A 21,535-nucleotide genomic window follows, 5' to 3' on the forward strand; every position below is an offset into this window, starting at 1 on the left:
CCCCTTCCCTTGTGGAGCAAGCACGCTACCCACTGAATGGTCTCCCAGCTGCTGTTATCAGCTTTTCTCAGCTGCACCTGAACTCGCAGACAGAGGCGTCAACTGGGGCTCAAGTTGCAGCTGGGCTGTTCACATGTGCAAGATTTGAACAGGTTAAGGAGCCTGTCTCGGCCTCTGTTTCCTCATCAGGCTTCATTCATTGTAAGAAGAGTGGAATCACATGATCACATGCATGGTCCAGGGATTGCCCAGTCCCATGAATAAAGGCCAAATCTGTATCCCATGACATCCCAGCAGGGTCAGGTAAGAGATCCCTGTTTGGGTATCTGGACCCCAGACCCAGAGAACCAAACAGAGCAGGCAGCGAGGCACATGTCAACTGTGGGAGTGTTGAGTGCCCTGCAGGGTGATAGTCAGACAAGCCTGTGTCTCCAAAAGCTAAGAACCAAAGTCAGGACCAACCTGTGCATGCCACCGAGATGCTTGGTTTTAATGCAACTTGCCACAAATTAGGATTGCTGGGTAGGAAGTCTCAGTGGAGGAGTGGTCCCAGTTGCCATACTTGACATGGAAGAACCACCCCAAATACGACATCAGCTACCGGGCAGCCCAGGTTTAAAAACGTGGGGTGTGGCTGAAGGAAGAAGATCCTTTGCTTGATTGGCTTCCTCCTTGCCTCTGGGCTGATTCACCTGTTGCTGCTGACTTCAGAACCAGAGTTTCCAGGCTTCCATAGTACACTGAGTCCTGCAGCTCCTGGGAGCTGTCTGGGTTTTCAGTTCCAGTTGGGACTGCTCAGGTACCAGGCAACTACTGGTTCTCAGCCTCTCGGGTGTGAGAGAGCTGTTCTTACTGTTTCAACATAAGCTGTTAAATAAATTCCTTTAACACACATATGTATGTAGGTAGATACATAGATAGATGATAGATAGATACGTAGATAGAGACATAGATAGATAAGTAGATAAATAGATGATAGTTGGTAGGTAGGTAGATAAGTAGATAGATAATAGATGAATAGATAGATTATAGATAGATAGATAGATAGATAGATAGATAGATAGATAGATAGATAGATAGATAGATAGATGACAGATAGGCCAGTGGTAGGTAGCTTTTTAGTCAAGATACAGAGTTCTGAACAAAAACACAGGCCAGTTCTGGAAGCTTTGAGGACTTCTTCCTCACCTACTGACATACAGAGAATGTTCTGGAACACTGTGACAGAAAGGTGGACATCCACAAATGTGTTGCCATCCTGCTTTGTGCTCTTCTGCTTTACTTGATCTTTCCATCACCCCAGTTAGGTTGGGTGGGAGGACTCTCCCCTTCTCCAATCCAGGTATGGGGTGCCCCTTCTGTGGGATGATAAGCAGCAGTAAAACATGGGGCTCTCTGTCAAGAAAAAACCCCAGAGCTGGTGCAGGACACGCAGGAGTTGGGGAACACAGATGAGACATCATGGTACCTAGACAAGCACATCAGAGGTGTTCCCAAATAGCCTCCCAGAAAACAGGAGCTGCCATCCAGGACCCCAGGAGACAGGGACCATATCGAGTGCAAAGGCCCAAAGTTAAACATGATCCTGCCACACTTGGGAAGCTGAGGGGACTTCACAGAAGGCTGGAGAAACTACCAGCGAGAAAGAGGGGGCATAAGGGAACTTTTGCATGTGTGAAGGGCCCTGACTGGTTGGGGTGGCTGTCAGGGCTTCACAGGAACATCTGGCCTCCTCCATTTCCCTCCCTGAATACAGTGCAGGGGCTGAAGGCTGGAGTCCTGCCAGGCTGACCCTCTCTCCACAGCTGCCACACAAACACAGAGTGTTGAGGATAGTGTTGAGGTTGGGGTTGGGGATTTAGCTCAGTGGTAGAGCGCTTGCCTAGCAAGTGCAAGGCCCTGGGTTCGGTCCTCAGCTCTGGAAAGAAAAAGAAAAAAGAAAAAAGTAGACTAAGCCAGAGAAGAGTGGCTACTGCTTTGAAACGGCTCTATGACCGACCGACCTTGCTCTCAGGCAGGACTGACCTGGTGTGTAGCTGGCTCCTCACTTCTGCCTGCCAGTGTATGTGTAAGATGAACGGGTGGGTAGATGGACCAGTGAAAGTAGGAGAGGAAGATGATGAGGAGGGGAGAGGAGAAGGAAGAGAGAGGAAAGGGACACGGGTATCTAGATGAAGAAGCCCTTGGCAGTGTCGATAAACACGGGTGTGGGTGTTGCATAAGATTTCTAGACTCATTGACAGCTGGACACGGCATAGCTCACCAGATGGACACACGCATCCAACAAGAGAAGGCTGCTCCCAGGGCCACGCTAGGGTTTGCCCCAAGACAGGGTGACAGCAAGCCAGACCTGTAGGGGCACCTTCTGGGTGGCAGGTAGGTGGGGCTAGCTGAGTCTCACACGCCCCTGGGAATTATCTGAATGCTCTCATGATACAGGACTCTGCATAGCTGTTGAGTATCTGGCCCCAAGGGGAAGGGGTGCTGCCCACCTGAGTGCGAACCCAGGAAGAGAAGCGGTTGGAAGGTAAACTGAGCCAGCCACTTCAAACCCTCCAGCATCCAGACAGGACTACAGAATGGAGACAAGCTAGTGGGGCTTTGGGGGTTTTGTTCTTGGTTTTGCATCTGGGTCTCACTATGTACAGCCAGCCAGACCTCTAACTCCAAACGCTACAGCCTCAGCCCTGTGGGTCACCAGCTCAGTTTTTCTGCCTGTTCTACGAAACTTGTGGAGAAGGCCAGGCGGTGATGGCGCACACCTTTAATCCTAGCACTTAGGAGGCAGAGGCAGGTGGATCTCTGTGAGTCCAAGTCCAGCCTGGTCGGGGATGTGGTGGGGGTTGTGGTCTTCCCTGAAGGAGTGGGTAGACACACAGCTTCTGCATCCAGCTTTAGCCAGCCCGCAGACTCGCCCACCTAGGTGGACCAGAGGTCCTGGGTCATGGGAGCTCCCTGGGGTCAGACAGGCCAGAGATGCAGATGAGGTAATGGGACACCCAGGTCAGAAGAGCTTTGACTTGACGTCATCAGTCCAAAGCCAAGCCAGGGCTAGATCCCAGGCTGATCCATAGCCGTTCTTGGATTCAGCCCTCCCCTCCCCATCCCTATGGTGACATTTGGCACCCTCAATATGTGAGCTTAATTGAGAGATATCCAGGGGGCTGGAGAGATGGCTCAGAGGTTAAGAGCACTGGCTGCTCTTCCAGAGGACCTACAACCACACGGTGGCTCACAACCATCTACAATGAGAGCTGGTGCCCTCTTCTAGCCTGCAGGCCGAACACTCACTGTATACACAATCAGGGGCAGGGAGACAGCAGCTGGGGCTCTGTGTGGATTCCTGGAGCCTTGGGCTCAGCTGGGGCTCTGTGTGGATTCCTGGAGCCTTGGGCTCACTCTGGACTAGTCTGTGACCTCCCCTGCACCCTCCGCTCCTCTGATCCCGAGAGTAAAGCACTGTAGGTCTTTAGCAGATTTTCAAAGGAAATGAATATGACCAGAGAGCTTAGAAGCGGGGGAAGAAACAGCTTCTAAGTTCCCCAAAGGAATTCAGCGTCTGGCAGGGGCCCACACAGCTCACCCAAGGAGTTGGCCAACAGTGTGTCCCTTCTCTGGGATGTACGCTAGTTTCTGCCACAGCACCCTTGGGAGGTGTGCATAGAAAAACCAAAACACTTGCAGAACTCCCCCGGCCAACTGGCTGCCTTCTGCTTACACCCTCTATGTAATAGCCCACTGTTTGCACCTAAAACTCAGGAGCAAAACAACCACCTCGGGAGCCCCAGACATGGCAAAGCAGTGTTATGTTAAACACGGGCATTCACGTGGTCCTCCAGGAGCCATTCTAGCAGCGGGGAAAACATTTGCCACTCCAGGCACCCCCGGGGGCAGCCTGCACAAACGGAAGGCTACCTGTGGCCATCCCAATTTGGCCTCCTGCAACTAGGAGTCCAAAAACCTCACGGCGGGTGGGCGGGCAGAGAACTGCTGCTGATCCCGGCAGCTGGGAGCTTGAGCTGGGCCAGAGGTGGAGGGAGGAGTGCCCAGGAGAGTGATGACATCACCGGCCAGCCCTTGAAAGATGAGCTGTTCCCCGTGCCACTCCAGCTCAGCTCCTCAGAAGACTGGGGAGGACTGTTGGGGACGGCTCGACAGGCCGTCGCTGGTGGACCTGGACCGAGGGACTCACTAGAACGCAGACACAGCTTGCTCCAGAAAAGGTGAGTGTCCGGCAAGAGCTCGTCCCCGGAGAGCACAAATGTCTCAGCACAGAGAGGTCTTGGCCAGAAGCTGGGACCAGCCCCAGGCTCCCAGGGGCTCTGTGGTCGTGAGGAGTTGGAGGAAGGCTCCCTTCCTCCTCTAGGTCTGACAATTGGCTGGAGGAAGGAGTGTAGTTACTTATACAGAAGGATTTGCCCCGTTGGTTCCAGCTCATCACCCCTTTCCCCCACCGCCGCCGCAGTCGCCACCACAAGTGACCGGTGATTTGAGTTTTATAGGCTCCATGTGGACACAATGGGCTAAAGCAGGAAGCAGTGAGTGCCAGGCAATGGCGGGACAGGTGCCGTGAGAGCCCTGATTTTTTACTCACTGAGCCACTGATGAGCTCGGAGAGACTCCAATGTCTGAGTCCTGCTTTCTCTGTCTGTAAGGCGTGCTCGGCTGCTTCTTGGAGCCGAGGTTAGGACAGCAAAGAGACTTTGTCTCCACTGGCTGATGTGGCCGTCTGTGTCTGCGGCGGCAGCTTTAATCCACTCCCGTCCTGGTCCTTCTTCAAGGTGCTGGCTATGAGTGAGCTTGGTGTGCTATCTTGGGTTCGAGTCTCAGCTCCTCTTTCATCCCATGGGTGACATTGTTGGTGAGAGTTTTGTGTCGCAGAGCCAGGGCCCCAAAGAAGACTTGGTGGCCCCTTTTAACGCAGAGACAGAAGTGTGGCACTCCTGAGACATACCCCCATGTGTGGCCTGCAACTCAGATTGCTGGGTTGGTAGCTCCGTGGCCTGTGTGGGGTGGCAGCGGTGATGCTCACGGGTTAGGCAGGTTAGAATGTGCCTTCCTGAGTCACAAGCTGCCTGTGGCTCTCTCAAACAGTCCACAGGAAGCAGGAGCTCTGGCTGGGTGTGGGTGTGGTGCCTTGCCCGCCACAACTCCCGGCCTTCTGTGTCAGGGAAGGGCTGGTAGGGGACCTGATGCCCCTGCCCTGTGCCCCCAACAACAGTGAGGGTGATGGGAACACCCCACAGTTCTGAGACTCAGGGACTTAGAGTTTGCTGTTTTCCTCCACTTGGATGGGGGTAGGGACAAGCAGGGAAGGAGGGTTGGAGAGAATATTAAAAATGGAAAAGCACGTGCGTTTGCCTGGCAGGGCACCCTAGGAGCGCATGCCAGCTCTACCCTGGACTTCTGCACTGCAGCTCGGTGTATTAAAAAGGCCCCTGTCGTCACGCACTTCGAGGAGCCCAGCACCGATGGGGAAACTGAGTCTGGAGGAGGCAACAACCTCACCCGCGTCCTTTGTGCATTGCCCAGAGAATCCCATAACTATAGGACTCAGGCTCCGTCAGCTCTAAATAAGGGAAAGATGGAATGATTGACTGAGCCAGTGTGAGGACACTGCTCTACAGGGAATTCATCCGATGACAAGCAAAGGAGATCGAGCCCAGAATAACTGGACCACGTGACCTCTGTTACCATGTGACGGGATGGGCAAAAAATTTCAGGGTGTCCGAGGGTGACATTAGGGTTGCCCCTCTCTGCTGTGCGGCTGTGGTCAGGAAGGGACTACGTGGGACAAGGGAGAGTCCTGCAGATTCCCGGGGAGCCTGGGCTTCCAGAAGGACGATGGGAACTGCACCTCTATGTCTATCTGCTGTATAGTTCACTTGAGAACCATTGGATGGGCGGATGGATGGATACACAGTGGTCACAGAGAAGGCCCCAAGAGCACACAGCTTGTTACTAAGTCAAAGAGCTGGTTTGGAAAGCTAACGCTATGAGCGCTATCTCCCTGTGACATTCTGGAGAAAGATAAAATATAGGAGGGACAGGGCAGGGGTTAGATGGGAACTTTGTGTTTACCCCTTAAGTCTTCTGTGAAGCTACAGGTCTGTTCTTATGTAAAGCTCACAGATCAGGTGAGTTTGTGTGTTCCTTTAAGAAGTTAAAGTGGTGATGCAGGCCTTTAATCCCAACACTCAAGAGATAGAGGCAGGCGGATCTATGTGAGTTCAAGGCCAACCTGGTCTATAGGGCAAGTTCCAGGACAGCCAGGGCTACACAAAGCAAAGCTCAAAAAGCAAAGGAAAAAAAAAAGAAAAGAAAAAAGCCAAAGGTCACGAGTTAAAGGATCAGAAACCACTGACACCTGAGTCCCCCAATGACCACTTCTAACATGTGCTCCTTGATTCATGAACCCCCAACCTGTAAGCAATGGTCTTAGTGCGCCTGTTGCCTGGACCAGAGAGCTGCCCGTTGCCCATGACCTGGTCCGTCTCAGGAGGGCTGGAAGGCTAGCAATCCCCTTCTGGAGTGGAGGTAACCAGCGTCCCCAGAGCACGGCTCCGTTTACTATTGTGAGCGTCTACAGTGGTCAGCTCTGCTTGGCCTCTGTAGGTGGATGTCCACAGCCCTTCATCTGCCCTCTGTGAAAGGGGCTGAATGGCGGGCTTTCCTGGTTTTCTGAGGAGCCTACACCCCAAACACACACCCAGGGCTGCATTCCAGGGAAAACTGAAGAATCCATCTGTCTCTGGTCCTGTCACCATGGGGAGGTTTCTGAGACTCTGGAGGCCCGAGAACTGGGATCCCCTAACCCTCACATTGTCCGAGGCCAGAGTGAGGTGAAACAAACAAGACCTGGGGTCCAGTTCTCAATGGTGTCGCTTGCTGAGGGAGACTTTCTCGTCTCTGCTTGCTTGCCTGCGATGGGGACAGCCGTCCATTTCAGAGGAGCCCTGCAAAGCCCCTTAGAGTACAGACTAGATGGATGGCCTGAGTATGAGACCCCTCTCCCTCCTCTCCCCTCCCTCCCTTCCCTCTCCTCCCCTCCCCACCCCTCCCCTCCCTTCTCTCCCCTCCCTCCCTCCTCTCTCCCTCCTCTCCTCCCTCCTTCTGAAGCTAATCTAGAATTGAATCCCTCTTTCCCCCACCACGTGGTCTAGGGCCAGCAGTTTAGCTCTCTGAGCCTTGGCCCCTTCAGCTATAAATAGTAATTGAATTAGAAACTACCTAAAAATTCAAATTGGAAACCTCCCCTGAGAGTCTGGGGGTGTGAAGGGACAGCCCTGCTCTCCCCAGCAGGCCACTAAGAGGACAGCCTCAAAGAAGGTGAGGGAAAGACACGGGCAGGAACACCACCAAAGCACAGCCAGCGGGCAGTGGCTATACCGTGAATGGTAGAGTGCTATTGGAGTGTGAGGTTCTCCCCCCATCCCCCACACGCCAAAAAGTGTTAGCTTGAGAGATGCACGTCCATTGCTCTGATTTGATTGTTATACGTAGGCTGCATACGATCAGTCACTGCAATGTATTCCGTGAAGAAGCACTCATATCTCAATTTTTTAAAAAAATGAGGGTCAGGGATGTACCTCAGAGCACCTGACTGGTAGGGCTGAGGTCCTGGATTCCTTTTCTGGCACTTCAAAAAATGAGGTGGTGCAGCGCTTAATTTTTTTTTTTTTTACAACTTGATACAAGCTGGAACTATCAGAAAAGAGGAAACCTCAATTAAGAAAATGCCCCAAAAGACTGGCCTGTAGTCAAGCCTGTGGTGCATTTTGTTAATTAATAAATGGCTAGGAATGGCCAGCCCCCTGTGGTCTGTCTCCTCCCTGGGCAGGTGGTCCTGGGTTGTATAAGAAAGCAAACTGAGCAAGCCAGGAGGAGCAAGCCAGTGAGCAGCGCCCCTCCATGGTTCCTAGCTCCAGTTCCTGCCTCCAGTTCCTGTCTTGGAACTGTGTTCCTCCAAGGACTTTGTGCCAGATTATGTAAGCCAAATAAACCCTTCCCTCCCCAGGCTGCTTTAGGTCATGACCTTTCTCACAGCAATAGAAAGCAAACTGAGAGGGATGGATTGCTCAGTTGGTGCATGCAGAAGTGAAGAGAGTGTAACTGGGAGTCTCCGTGTGTGTCCTTACACACACAGGGACAGGGCCATCTCCCCTGAAAGTCAGGAGGCATCTGAAAAGAGAAGGGATGGGATGCCAAGAGACAGGCTGCTGGCCCTCAGGGAGGAGATAGCAGGGCTGGATCAGGCCCGGAGGGAGGCTGAGGGTCACCGCGCTTTCCTCTTCACTCTCTGAAGCTCTTACAGACATGCAGGTCCCTTTGCAGAAATTTAAATGAGAACTTAAATCTTAGAAGAATAGATAGAAGAAGACAAGCTTCATGGTGCCTGACACTGGAATCCCAGCCCTCAAAAAGCTGAGGCAGGAGGATTGCCCCAAGTATGGGGCCATCCTGCTCGAACTTGTGAGTTCTATACCAGAAACCTAGGCTTACTTATATCTCTCTAGGTATAACAAGGTCTAAAAAGGTGGGTGGGAGACTCACACACCTTTGCCTGTACCCAGGAGCCAACACCGCAAAAGGACGATGGGGTCAGGGGGCGGGGCTTGAGGGTGGTAGGACAACCAGCCTTGGCTCTTCAGAGCCCTGCGGGACTGTGTAGGAAAATGTATTCACTGAGCACCTACTATGTGGTGCGTGGCTCTGTGATGAGCCCTGGGACTGGAGAGGAGGTTTTTGAAACCACTTCTACTAAAAGTAGACTCAGATACATGGGGATCCTTGAAACAGCCACTGCTCACACAGACTCAGATCCCAATGAGGGATTTGTTTACCTGGGGGGAAAAGAAAAAAGAAACTTCTTGATTAAGTATTCCAGCCAAATAGGAAGTTCATCACATTAAATGGTTTAAGAAAGGGGACAACATTATAGAAAAGTTGATCAGAGGAGCCTTCCAATTAAAGCTCATAGGGCTCTGAAGTTGGTTGGAACTTGACTAGGGATGCTTAATAAATGTTTGGAACGGATGCTCAGAAAAGATAAACAGTTTGTAACTGCTGGGGACTAAATCTCATGTTATTTCAACTCAAGCTAAAATTGGAAGTGGAGGGCCGGGCGGTCACAGATGAGAAGGGCTAGAGGTCTTCACCTTATTCTTTCCGTGTGTAGGTTGTGTGTGCACCCGCATGTGCACACTTGTGCGGTATGCATGAGTGTGTTCAGACCCCTCACCATGCAAGCACTTGTGAAGGCCGGAAGTCAGACCTTGGGTGTCCTTCTCCATTACTCTCTATGTTTTGAGACAGAGTCTCTCCCTGAGCCTGGAGCTTGGAGCTTGCCAATTGGTAGACTGGCTGGCCAGCAGCCCTGGGGATGCTCCTGTCTCCACCGCCCAGCACATGGATTACAAGGACATACCCCGTGTGTGTGTGTGTGTGTGTGTGTGTGTGTGTGTGTGTGTGTGTGCGTGCGCGTGCACGTGTATGTTAAAGGTCAATGCTTCCTGTGTTGTTCATCACGGTAGCGTTTGTGACAGGGTCTCTCACTGAATCTGGCCCATCCCCTCTGAGATTATAGATGTGTGTGTGTGCCTTTGTGCCTGGCTCTCATGGGTGGTGAGGATCCGAACTCAGGTCTTCATGGTTGTGTGACGAGCACTTTACCCACTAAAGCCATCTGCAGTCTTGATTTTCATCATATCTGGGAACGGTCCATTATTCTCTGCCTTTGGTGTTAATCAACAGATACGGATTCTCACATTCGTCAGTAATTTAAAGACAGCCTTTAGAAGAGTAGCAGAGATGGCGTCTGTGGCACGGCCCTTACGTTTGCAGAAATCAACCGTGTGGTCCAGACCTGCTGGAAAACCTCAGCAGGCAGAGATTAATATTGATAGAAGTCCCGTGTACAAAGCTCTGACAGGCCGTATCACCCGCCTGTACTATAGAAATGAACATCTGATATAAAATCTAAACATCACGGACCACTTGAAAATTCTAGAAACTACTCCTAAAACTCATTCAAAGGGTTGCAGTGAAATTGCAGATATTTGAGAAATGATCACCTCTAAGACAGCATGACTTCCCAAACTTAGGGGGCACAGCCAAGGCCACACCGGAGGAGAAATCACACCTTCAGAAACGTTAGTCGCTAAACCACAAGGGTTGCAAACAAATGAATTCGTTCCGATTCACTTTTAACGTATCTGTAACCGGGTTGGGCTTTGGTAGCACAGGTTCGTAGTCCCAGTCTTCAGGTGGCTGAAGCAGGAGGATTACAAGTTCAAGATCATCCAGTCTGAGCAACGTAGTAAGACACTGCTATCTCAAAATAAAAATAAAAATCCTTCGGGACTGTTGCTTTGTAGGCGAGTGCTTGCCTCACACACGCAAAGCCATGAGTTTAATCCCCAGCAGCAGAGAACAAAATTAGATAAGGAATAATAACCAGAAACATAGAGAGAGGAAAATAATGGCACAAAAATCAAGAAGGATTAACTGCAAAGAAGAAAAATACTGATATCATAAAGCTATTCAAGGAGAGCCCGAGAGCTGGCTCTTTCCTGTTGCTGTATATTAAGTACATGTAAGGATTTCGCTACAGCATCCGCATACATACACATAGGTCACATGCTCACTCACATACTTCCGCTCCTTCTCTTATCCCCCTTTGAAGAGAGGGCTGGAGAAGGGAAACGTGGGTGTGATTGACTCTGTAGGAAACAGGTCAGTTGCTGGGTGGCTGCTCCGTTGAGTGGTGAGGAGTAGCCTGTAGGCAAAATTGGGGCCCACGGTGCCCCAGCCTTTACTGAGACTACACTGCGGAGGTAAGAGTTGCCCAGCTAGGGGTCTCTACCAGCGCCCCAGAAAGATCCCTACCCATCTGGCCCCCAGGAGGTCACTGTCTTGTGGCCAAAGGTCTGTGCCTTAGACAGACGGCTCCTCAACTCCAGAAAGGTGAGCTAATGGGGAGAAGATGCCTCCCTCGCTCCAGGACTTCTACCCGCTTGTCACCTGTTTCTAGTTCAATTCTCTACTGGAGTTCCTATGCCCACAACCGAGGCTCACAGTTGTGCCAGTTATTTAGACACTGGTATTACAAATAATAGACTAACGTTTAGGAATTAGGACCAATCAGTCCTGCCCGACAATCTAGGGTTAAGCTCTACCAATGACTGCAGACACTGACTCTCTCTCATCTGTATGGTTCAGGATGAGGACCACTGTGGGATGGATAGAACAGGGTTATGTGTGGGCTTGCCTGCTCTGTGCCCAGGACTTGAGAAGTTGGTTTATTCCTTATCTTTTTTGTTTGTTTGTTTGTTTGTTTGTTTGGTTGGTTGGTTGGTTTTTCGAGACAGGCTTTCTCTGTGTAGCTTTGCACCTTTCCTGGATCTCGCTCTGTAGACCAGGCTGGCCTCGAACTCACAGAGATCCACTGCCTCTGCCTCCCGAGTGCTGAGATTAAAGGCGTGCGCTACCACCGCCAGGCTATTCCTTATCTTTAAACCTCTTGTTAAGTCTGTTCTAGACTCCTCCAGATCAGAGGCCTCTGCCCGCAGAAGCCTGGGCCTCATGGGAGAATTTGTGTAGGCTTCAAAGTTCAAGGCCCATACCTTGTGAAGCAGAGAGTGTGCCTAAATAGAGGAAAGGATGTGGTGTGGGCTGGAAACAGCCAGGTAGATCGCTCCATGCTGCTGGAAGTGTGTGTAAGCCCTCTCCTGGCCCCAGAGGACCATTGCCACCCAAACCTGTCACTGCTACTCCGTCTGATAAAGCTGCTCTGTGGGTGATGTGCCCCCACCTGAGAGCTGACGGAATAGTAAAGGCGCAGTAGCTAAAGCAGCACTGGAACCTGACCTGGTTCTTCTGTGTCACCAGGCCTACCCAGACAGGCAAAGGGACAGATGGAGGAGCTAGTAAGGGGTCTTGGGAGGCGAGCAGTGCAGCCTGGTGAGGATGGCGGACCCCTGAGCCCCAGGCTAGGCACTTCTCCCCAGTGGGAGGGGTCCCAGAGCCACCTAAACCTGGAGCGCCTGCCTGCTCTCTCCCTCTGGGCCCTAGACCTTCCCAGCATTCAGTGCAAAGATAAGCACCAGTCAAGAGGCTTTCCTCGCAAGTGGCGATTCTCTCCCAGGGTCCCTTTGGGGCCTATGACTGAGAGAATGGAAGGGAAGACATCTGGGCCCCTGGCTGCCCAGAACCACCCTTGGATCGGGGGATAAGAGCCGGCCATTGTAAAGCCCGAGTCAAGTAAGGAAGCTAGTACTGATGAGTGACTGGGGTGAACATGCCAGGTCCCCGCTCACCCCTCACCCCAACAGTAAAGCGCTCCCCCCCCCTCGACCCTGCAGGTGGAGATTCGGGCTCAGAAAGCTGATCACAGTATAGACAAGTGGCAGGGCTGGGATTTGAATGTCAATTAGCATGACTCCATCATGCCAGTCCGTACTCAGTTCATGCCCCTGGTGTGCCAGAGTTTGGGTGGCTTAGGGAGATGGTGAGGGGAAGTCCCCTCAAACCTGGAGTATGGTGAGTTCCAGATCTCCCAATTCCCCAGCAGCTAAGAAAAAAATGAAACTTGACCCCCCCTCATAGGCTATGAGACTAGCTGAAAGGACAGCATCCCTACCACATTCTTGAATGCATTTTTTTGCATTGCAAAGAGAAAGAGGATAGGTAAACATTGGATTGGAAGCTAGGAGTGGGGACTCACCGGTTGCTTTGGGCTTTCTTTATTCTTTGTAGAGGTTCCTAAGCTGCAAGAAGAACAAGACTGGCCAGGAGTGAATACATCAGGCTCCAACAGAGGAGAGTCTGTATCCAGGAGAGAAAAGGGCTGTGGTTCTGGACGTGTCTAGTTTCCAAGACTATTACAAAGTACCCGAGGCGGGTAACTGTATAAATAAAGGGAGTGAACTGCCAGGTGTGGTGGGACACATCTGGAATCCCAGCGCAAGGGAGGCTGAGGCAGGAAAGAGGAAGAGATGGTGACGGGGAAGGACAGGAGAGAAAAAGAAGAATTTTCTTTAACTCATATCTGTGTTGCTAAGTTGGCCTTTGAAGCCCCTCCCCCTGTCTGTCACATCGTGGTGAATGACAGGGGCAGAAGTGTATCCCTTTGGAAGGCACACCTCCAGTGATTTAAAAGCCTCCCTGCTAAGCCCTACCTCTTAAAAGGTCCCTCACCGCCTCCCAACACTGCCACCTTGGGGACCAAGTCTCCAACACAGGAACCTTGGGGGACAGACTCCAACTACATCTGTGCACAGCAGATGAGAGATGGTCTTCCGTGAAGGAAGCTAACAGGGAGGGCACACTCATGTGGGATGTGCTCAAAGGGCTCAGTCGTGAAAATGCCACTCAACATGACCCGGCCCATGAGAACACCGTGGAAGGACCTGTTTCCGCCCATCTCCTGGGGTTCCGTTGGGCTTTCATGGCAGAATCAGGGAAGTAGGGCTGGATTATGTGATCACGGGAGGGCTTTGTTCACATGGTAGGGAGCTTGATGGTCCCAGGGTCACGTCTGAGGGCCCTAACATGGCCAGTCCCAGGTTACCAGAAGCCCACTGATTCATCCGTGCAGAATGGTAGTTCAGCCACCAGAGACTCATGGGAGAAACAGTTTACATTTCTCCTTAAACAAAAACACGAGTGTGTATTAATTTGCCAGCTCCTACATAAGCAAAGCCTGGCAGGTTGTCTTTCGTATACAAGCTAACCATAATTCACTCTCTATTTTGTTTTGCAAAGGAGAAAATGCGTGGCTTGTTATTACAAGAGTACTAGGTGTGTATGTGTGTGTGGTGGTGGTGGTGGGAGCGGGGCAGTCGGGGCGCACTGGCCTGTGCTTGCCTGTGTGGGAGTCAGAAGTCAATGTCGGTGTCTTCCTTTATTGCTCCCCACTTTGCTTTCGAGACAGACTCCCTTCCTGAATCTGTAACCCAACTTCCAGCTAGAGGGAGCGGCCAGCTTAGACGGAGCGGCCAGCAGGCTCCCGGGAGCCGCCGCCTTCCTCTGCCCTTCCCCAGCATTGAGGTTACAGGCATACGGTGCTGTGCGCGGCTTTCTTGTGGCTGCTGAGGATCTGAGGCCTCTCCCCAGCCCCACAGATGCTCTTCATTTTAAAAGCAAACTCAGACACCTCTACAAAGAATAAAGAAAGCCCCAAAGCAAACGGTGATCCCGTGGCTAACACGTACGTCCGTGCGGTCCTCGGCAGCACACCCTCCAGAACGGATCATCTGCGCCACGGAGACAATTTAGTGCCCAGAGCTTTACAGCGTTGACAAGATCTCAGAGGCGGCATCTCACTTTGGCAAGTCCTGGGAAGCACGCTTTGGCAGCCATTGCCCGGGTGTAGAATAGCCAGGGTTAGGCTGTCCCCTAAGGCCCTCTTAAATGAGGGTGAGCGTGTCCCTGCATGAAGCACTTCCTGCGCTTTGATTCTTCACAGAAACAGCACCCAAAGAGAAAAGGGCCTTTTGTTGGTGGTGGTGTTTTAAACGCTTGCAATTTGTTCACTAAATTGTGCCAAAATCTAATTTTCTGGAGGCAAAGTCAGAAGCCGTTATTCTACCCTCTCCTCCTGCCTCACCCCTGTTCAGAAAAGACATCGAAGATGTCACCTACTGCTGCCCCCCTTGGCCTGTGACATGCCACATGAAGACCAGGCTATTTTTTATATCGTCTTGGTTCTGAAGGCCCTTGCAGGGACGGGCCATCAAGAGTGGATCCTTGCAGATGGGCAGCTGGTGCCTCAGTAGGCACAGACTCCCATTAATAGCAATCCTGAAAACTGGTTGAGCCCCTCCTCACAGCCTGGCCCATTCACCCATAGGGTTTAGAGCACTTCCAGACCCAGCGTTAAGTGGAAAAATGGAACTGTGACCCAGCATCCCCAGGGCAGGCTTTGGAGAAGGGATGGGTCCCAGCAGGCCCAACTGGCAACGAGCTGGGCAGGGAATCTGGGAGGATTTATTTCTGGCTCCAGAATGTGAAGTACTGGAGAAGCCAGCAAGCCAACGCATGTCAGAGGCTCTGCTCAATCCCAGCTCAGATGTGGGATTTTCCCAGCCCTGTTGTGGCCCTGTGTTGGACTCATGCAAGGTCAGGTCCTGGCTGGGGCCTCCCAGCCCTGGGGCAGGTCACAGGTCCCCTCCAAGCCCCCTCCAGCTAGCTGGGCTACAAACCAGGCTCGCCTGCTGTGGGCTGGGGGTGGGGCATCTATGTAACAGATGGTGACAAGACGGTGGCCTGATGGGGAGGTGGCTCAGATGGTACAGTGCTTGCTGCTTATGCATGAGGACATGAGTTCGATCCCCAGGACCTACTTTAATAAAAATCCAGGTGTCAGCTAGAGAGGGGCTTATCAGTTAAAAGCCCTGGCTGCTCTTCCTCAGGACATGGGTTCAGTTCCCAGCACCCCATGGAGGCTAACAACAGCCTGGAACTCCAGTTGCAGGGGATTTGCTGCCCTCTTCTGGCCTCTACAAGCACGGCATGCACATGGGGGTACACAGTTACCCATGGAAGCCGAACACCCATACAATTAAATAAATAAATCTAAAAAGAAAGATCCAGGTGTGGTGGGGGCACACATGTAATCCAGCCCTGGAGAAGCAGGGGCAGGTGGATCCCTGGGGCTAGCTGGTTAGCCAGCCTAGCCTAAGATTAGAGATCCGTGGGAGACTGTCCCAGAAAAAAAAAAGGTAGATATTATCTAAGGAAAACAGCTGAAGTTGCCCTCCTGTCTATACATATGAGAGAGAGAGAGACAGATGGACAGATACAGACAGAGAGAGACAGCGAGGGCGCACTTGAGGAGTCTTTAAGGACAGAATTATAGCTATGAAGTAGCAAGGAAAATAATTTTATGGTTGGGGGTCACCACGATATGAGGAAGTGTGTTAAAGGGTCCCAGCATTAGGAGGGTTGAGAGCCACTGACTTGTGGTAATGAGAGAGCTCCAGACAAAACGTTCCCGGGGCTTTGGTTGTGACCTACTCTTGTGTTGAAGTAGGTGCGCATGCTGCCATGTGTGCTCAGTCACTCAAGGTTGATGGGCATGTGGTGGAACCAAGAAACAGCTGTTTCTAGAAAGGATTCTGTAAAGCCCGGTGCTCACTTAACAGTGAAGACAATCCTTGTTGGTGGTTGTATGAGTCAGCGTTCTTTTTTTGTTTTGTTTTTGTTTTTCGAGACAGGGTTTCTCTGTGTAGCTTTGCGCCTTTCCTGGAACTCACTTGGTAGCCCAGGCTGGCCTCGAACTCACAGAGATCTGCCTCTGCCTCTGCCTCCCGAGTGCTGGGATTAAAGGCGTGCACCACCACCGCCTGGCGAATCAGGGTTCTCTAGAGTAACAGAACTTATAGAATGAATACATATGTAAAGGGGATTTATCAGAGTGACTTACAGGCTGTAGTCCAGTGAACCCAACGATGGCTGCCTGTGAACAGAAAATCCAAGAACCCAGCAGTTTCTCAGTTCACTAGGCTGGATGTCTCAGCTGGTCTTCAGTAGACACTGGAATCCTGAAGAAGTAGGCTCTAACGCCAGTGAAGGAATAGATGTCTATCAAGGTGAGGGCAAGCAGGCAAAGGGCAAAAGCTTCCTTCCAGCCAGGTGGTAGTGATACATGCCTTTAATCCCAGCACTCAGGAGGCAGAGCCAGGCGGATCTCTGTGAGTTCAAGGCCAGCCTGGTCTACAGAGCAAGCTCCAGGACAGGCACCAAAACTACACAGGGAAACCCTGTCTCGGAAAAAAAAAAAAACAAAAAAAAAAAATCCCTTCCTTCTTTAATGTCCTTATACAGGCTTCCAGCAGAAAGTGTGGCCCAGATTAAAGATATGTCTTCCCTCCCCAAGACCCAGATTAAGGTGTGTGTCTTCCTACTTCAAGTTAAGCAGAAATACCTCACTGGTGTGCCCTCAATTTTGGACTGTAGTCCATTCCAGCTGTACTCAAATTGACAACCAAGAAAAACCATCATAGCCGGGCGGTGGTGGCCCACACCTTTGATCCCAGCCCTTGGGAGTCAAAGGCAGGTGGATCTCAGTGAGTTCAAGGCCAGCCTGGTCTATAAGGTGAGTTCCAGGACAGCCAGGGCTGTGACACAGAGAAACACCCTGTCTCAGAAAGTAAATAATAAATCAATAAGAGAACAGCCATCACAGTGATAGTAAAGAGGACACAGAAGAACAGAATCTGAGGGACTGCTTTGAAAAATATGGCAAGATTGAAACCATAGAAGTTATAGAGGACAGGCAGAGTGGGAAAAGGAGGATTTGCTTTTGTACCTGTTGGTGATAAAGACACAGTTGATAAAATTGTTGTTCAGAAGTACCACACTGTCGATGGGCATAATCGTCAAGTGAGAAGGACCCTTGCTTTTCTTTCTTTTGTTTTTGTTTTGTTGTTTCATTTCATTTGTTTGTTTGTTTGTTTGTTTGTTTGTTTTGAGACAGAGTTTCTCTGTGTAGCTCTGGCTGTCTTGGAACTTACTCTGTAGACCAGGCTTGGTCTTGAACTCAGAGATCTTCCTGTCTCTTCCTCCCGAATGTTGGGATTAAAGGCGTGCACCGTCAGCTGGCGAGAAGGACCTTTTCTAAACAAGAGGTGCAGCCTGCTGGATCACAGAGAGGCCAGGGAGGTGGATCTGGCAATTTTATGGGTTGTAGAGGCAACCTTGGAGGTGGTAGGGATCATTTGGGCCATGGTGGAAACTTCGGTGGGAAAGGAAGCCATGGTGGTGGAGGTGGCGGTAGCAGAGGTGGTTACGGAAGTGGTGATGGTGGATATAATGGATTTGGAGGTGACAGTGGAGACTGGGGTGGTGGTCTTGGTTACAGCAGTAGAGGAGGCTATGACGGCAGTGGACCAGGATGTGGAGACCACGGTGGTGGATATGGTGGTGAGGGAAGAGGCTACAGTGGTTACAATGAAGGAGGAAGCGTGGGTGGAGGTAACTGTGATGGTGGTGGGAACTGTAATGATCTTGGAAATTATAGTAGACCACAACAATGGAAGCTTGGGCGGTGCCTGTGGTGGTGGTGGCTATGGATCTGTGGTGATACGGTAGCGGAAGGTTTTCAAAACCTTTATCTACTGTAGCCTTCTCCTTTTCTTTTCATTCATCGGGTATATTGCCCTGCAAATTGTGGTACCAGGAATTAAAAAAATTAAGGAATTTTTAACTTAAAAAAATTTTTTTAAAGGTACATTTCCTTATCTTTGCAGACTGATTGTGAGACAGATCAGTAGCAGACCCAGACTGAGATGGTGACAAAGTAAATGATACCTGCTTGGGATTTGCATACTATAGGGGGCGGGGCTCCAGGCTGCTTAGAAGGGGACAGGCTGTGAGCTGGAAACCATTGAAGTCTAGGGACAGTGTCTTATCTGGTCTGTCTGTTATGTATCAGTTCAAAGTTTCCACAACCTGGGTTCCAGCATTTAAATCTCACCTCTTATCTGCTAGCTGTGCCTCAGTTTACCTATCTGTAAAACAGGGCTGATAGGAATCATGCCTACATGCAGAGGTTTATCTGTCACCACGCTCAGAAACATGGAAAGAAAATACATGGCCACGTGTGGCCCTCGGGGCACATTTTCACCTGTCCTGACGGCCCCGTATTCAAAGACGCCAGTCCATTTCACCAAGAAGAGGGCCATTTGTCCCAGTTTGTCCAGACAGAATCAAGATGCTGCTCCTGGGTTTCTCTAGAGTCCAGGCCTGATGAGAAACAATTTCCAGACTGGCCTTTTCCAGTCTTTCCTGCATCTCTCTGGGCTCCCTGCTCTGAGGCACTTAGAAGCCTGCCCGCCTCCCATACCTTCCAGGAAGAGCTGGCCAAACCCAGAGCACTGGAATTCTGAAGGGTGACTCCCTTCTCTGAAGGGCTCCTCTTCCATCAGACAGAGGTCATGTGACTAAGGGGATGCTCCATCATTGGCAGGACTTTGAGCAGGCCTGAATGGGTCCTCTGAGGTTGGGAAAGCCGGGCAGGGAAGCAAGGAGCCAATGCTTCTGAACCATGCCCAGTGAAGGGAGCTGACTAAGATGGGCTCAGTCCACCTTTGGGTGTCAATGAAGGTGTGCTTCTGAAGAACTCAGTGAGCAGATTCCATGGCCTCTGCTTGCATGCTTCTTGGGACGGAGAGCTCACTGCTTCCTCTTCTTTTTTTTTTTTTTTTAGTGGGAGGGGGAGACAAGGGGAAGACATCTCCAGAGTCACCTGTAACCTGTATCTCCTGATGAGAAAAAGAAGGTCCATAGACAACAGCTTTTACCCAAAGACACACCTGGTCTCCAGGGCTCAACACCAAACAACCTCCTTCATTTTTTTTTTTTTTTTGGCTCTAATGTCCCAGACAGACAAGGAGGGTTGTCTCCTGGCAGAGAAATCAGGAAAGGCTTCTCGGAGGAGATGACCCTCAGATAAAACTTCTGAAAGGTGGCACGAGGCTGTTGCTAGATATCTTAATTCTTTTAGTCCTGCTCACTGTGTCTTCATCACAGACTCTCACCTTGAGCATGGCAAACACAATAAGCACAGATGTTTGGATAGAAGAAGGCCAGCCCCATGTAGTTGGACACCAACCCATGAAGGGAAAGTGCCAAGGGCTAAGTCCCTTCATAGCCAAAGGCACATCCTGGGAAGCTCATGACCCTGGATGTTATAGTGCGTATACAGGAAGGGACAAGACTTGAGATCCTCCTGCCTCAAACTCAATGGGCTCTTCCCCTCCTGTTTGCCAGAACTGATTCGTGACATGGGATTGTTTTGTCTGGCTAGCTCGGGTTCCCCGCTCAGTCCACCTTCTTCCTTCTTGTTTGGCAAACCTGGCTGCGTGGCAAGCTGGTCACGGCACACACACTTGGCAGTGGTGGAAAAGCTGGGGCAGTGGCCACCCTGGCAGAAAGAAGCCTGTGACCCACCATGCTCTCTCAAGTCTCCAGACAATGGACGGACGCTATCGCAGACCCTCCCTCAGGGCAGCTGGGGAGGCTGCAGGGTCACAGTTATCCTGCAGGCCCCACGTGCTCCTACCTTGTCCGCCACCCTGGGGAACTGCGTCGCAGGCGCATGTGTTCCAGTCTGGACGGGCACGTAGCCTCCCTCTCTAATGCGGTTTGTGGTTTTGTTCTCTGGAAAAGATTTATATCGCTTGTGACCAGTGATTATTTCACTGTTCAGGACAGGAAGCCTGGGGCCTTCAGGGGCGTGGGAAGGCTATGTTTGTACCCTTTACCTTCACAAAAGGCTTGTGCTCCCAACATCCCGTGCGTGCCCACGGTATGGGGGGAGGCGGCACTAACTCCAGTTGTGACACTGGCCGCGCACGTCGTGGCCGTCCACCTCAGGATGCAGCAGCCGTGGGACAATAAAAAGAATGAGGGGCTGGGGTTGGGATTTCGAGGTCCGGGATTCAAGGTGAAGTTCAGCTAACTGGGTGTGTCCTGGGAGAATACTTTTCCCCTCTGGGCCTCAAGTTCTTCTCTGAAATGCCGCGTGAGAACCTTCCCGCTCAAATACCTCAGGACTTCATCAAGCTAGGGCCTTCAGTTACCAGGACACCTGAAGGAACGTTCCCAGGGTGACTGGGGCGGCAGGGTGGGGTGGGGGTGGGGAGTGGGGACACCTCCACCCTGGCCCAGCCCCACAGCGCCTCTGGCTGCCCCAGTTTTAGACAGGCAGTCTTGGTTCCAGTTCCAAGCTGATGTGTTCAGGTTAGTGGGGGAAGTGAGGGGGCCTCGGTTTCCTCCCCTGCTAAAGAGAAGGAACAGGAAAGCCTGGGCATTTTCTCCCTCGGCACCAGAGCTCACACCTCTAACAGAACTGCTTGCTGAAGCCTGCTGTTAGCAGGAAGGAAATGCTGTGTGCCTGGAACAGTTAAAGTGTGTCTTGCCATTGTTAGCAACCCCCACAACCTCCCCAAGGGGATGACATTAGTATCCCGGCCCAGCAGCTACAGAAACTGAGGCTGCTGATCCAAGATTATCTACAGCTAGTGGGTGTTGGAGCCAGCCTTGGATTGGCTGTGGGTCCCAGTGATGAAATCCCTAGGGCAGCTCTGGGTACTTACTTGGCCCTGTTCAGTCACATTCCTGAGCACACACGACAGTGACAGAGAAGTTCATAACACAACAGGACATTCTCCCAGAACACATCTAGTTAGTGCTCAGCCTTCACTGGAAGACATATGAGCACTAGCACACACGTGCACACACACACACACACACACACACACACACACGCACACAATGTACATATACATAAACAACAATGTATACATACACACACTATGTAGACATATACACACATATTATTTACACACACTACATACAAACACACACACACTATACCTACAGACACTGTACACACATATAATGCACAGGCACACACACACACACACACACACACACACACAGTGGCCACTCTTCTTGGCTTAATTGTCAAACTCTGCTCAAGCCCCATTTTAAAAATAGGTAGCAATGGGGGCTGGAGAGATGGCTCAGA

At 51.2% G+C, this 21,535-nt stretch overlaps 1 protein-coding gene across 1 annotated transcript in view; it reads left to right on the forward strand.

Moving 5' to 3' along the window:
* Positions 1-4,026: 4,026 nt before the first annotated feature.
* Positions 4,027-21,535, forward strand: part of Bdkrb2 (bradykinin receptor B2) — a 31,507-nt gene continuing 13,998 nt past the window's right edge. The window contains exon 1 of the mRNA XM_028882072.2: positions 4,027-4,223. The gene's annotated coding sequence lies outside the window, so the exon portion shown is untranslated. The remainder of the gene's footprint in view (positions 4,224-21,535) is intronic.

This window comes from Peromyscus leucopus, chromosome 14, assembly GCF_004664715.2.
Source record: "Peromyscus leucopus breed LL Stock chromosome 14, UCI_PerLeu_2.1, whole genome shotgun sequence".
Lineage (NCBI taxonomy): Eukaryota > Metazoa > Chordata > Mammalia > Rodentia > Cricetidae > Peromyscus > Peromyscus leucopus.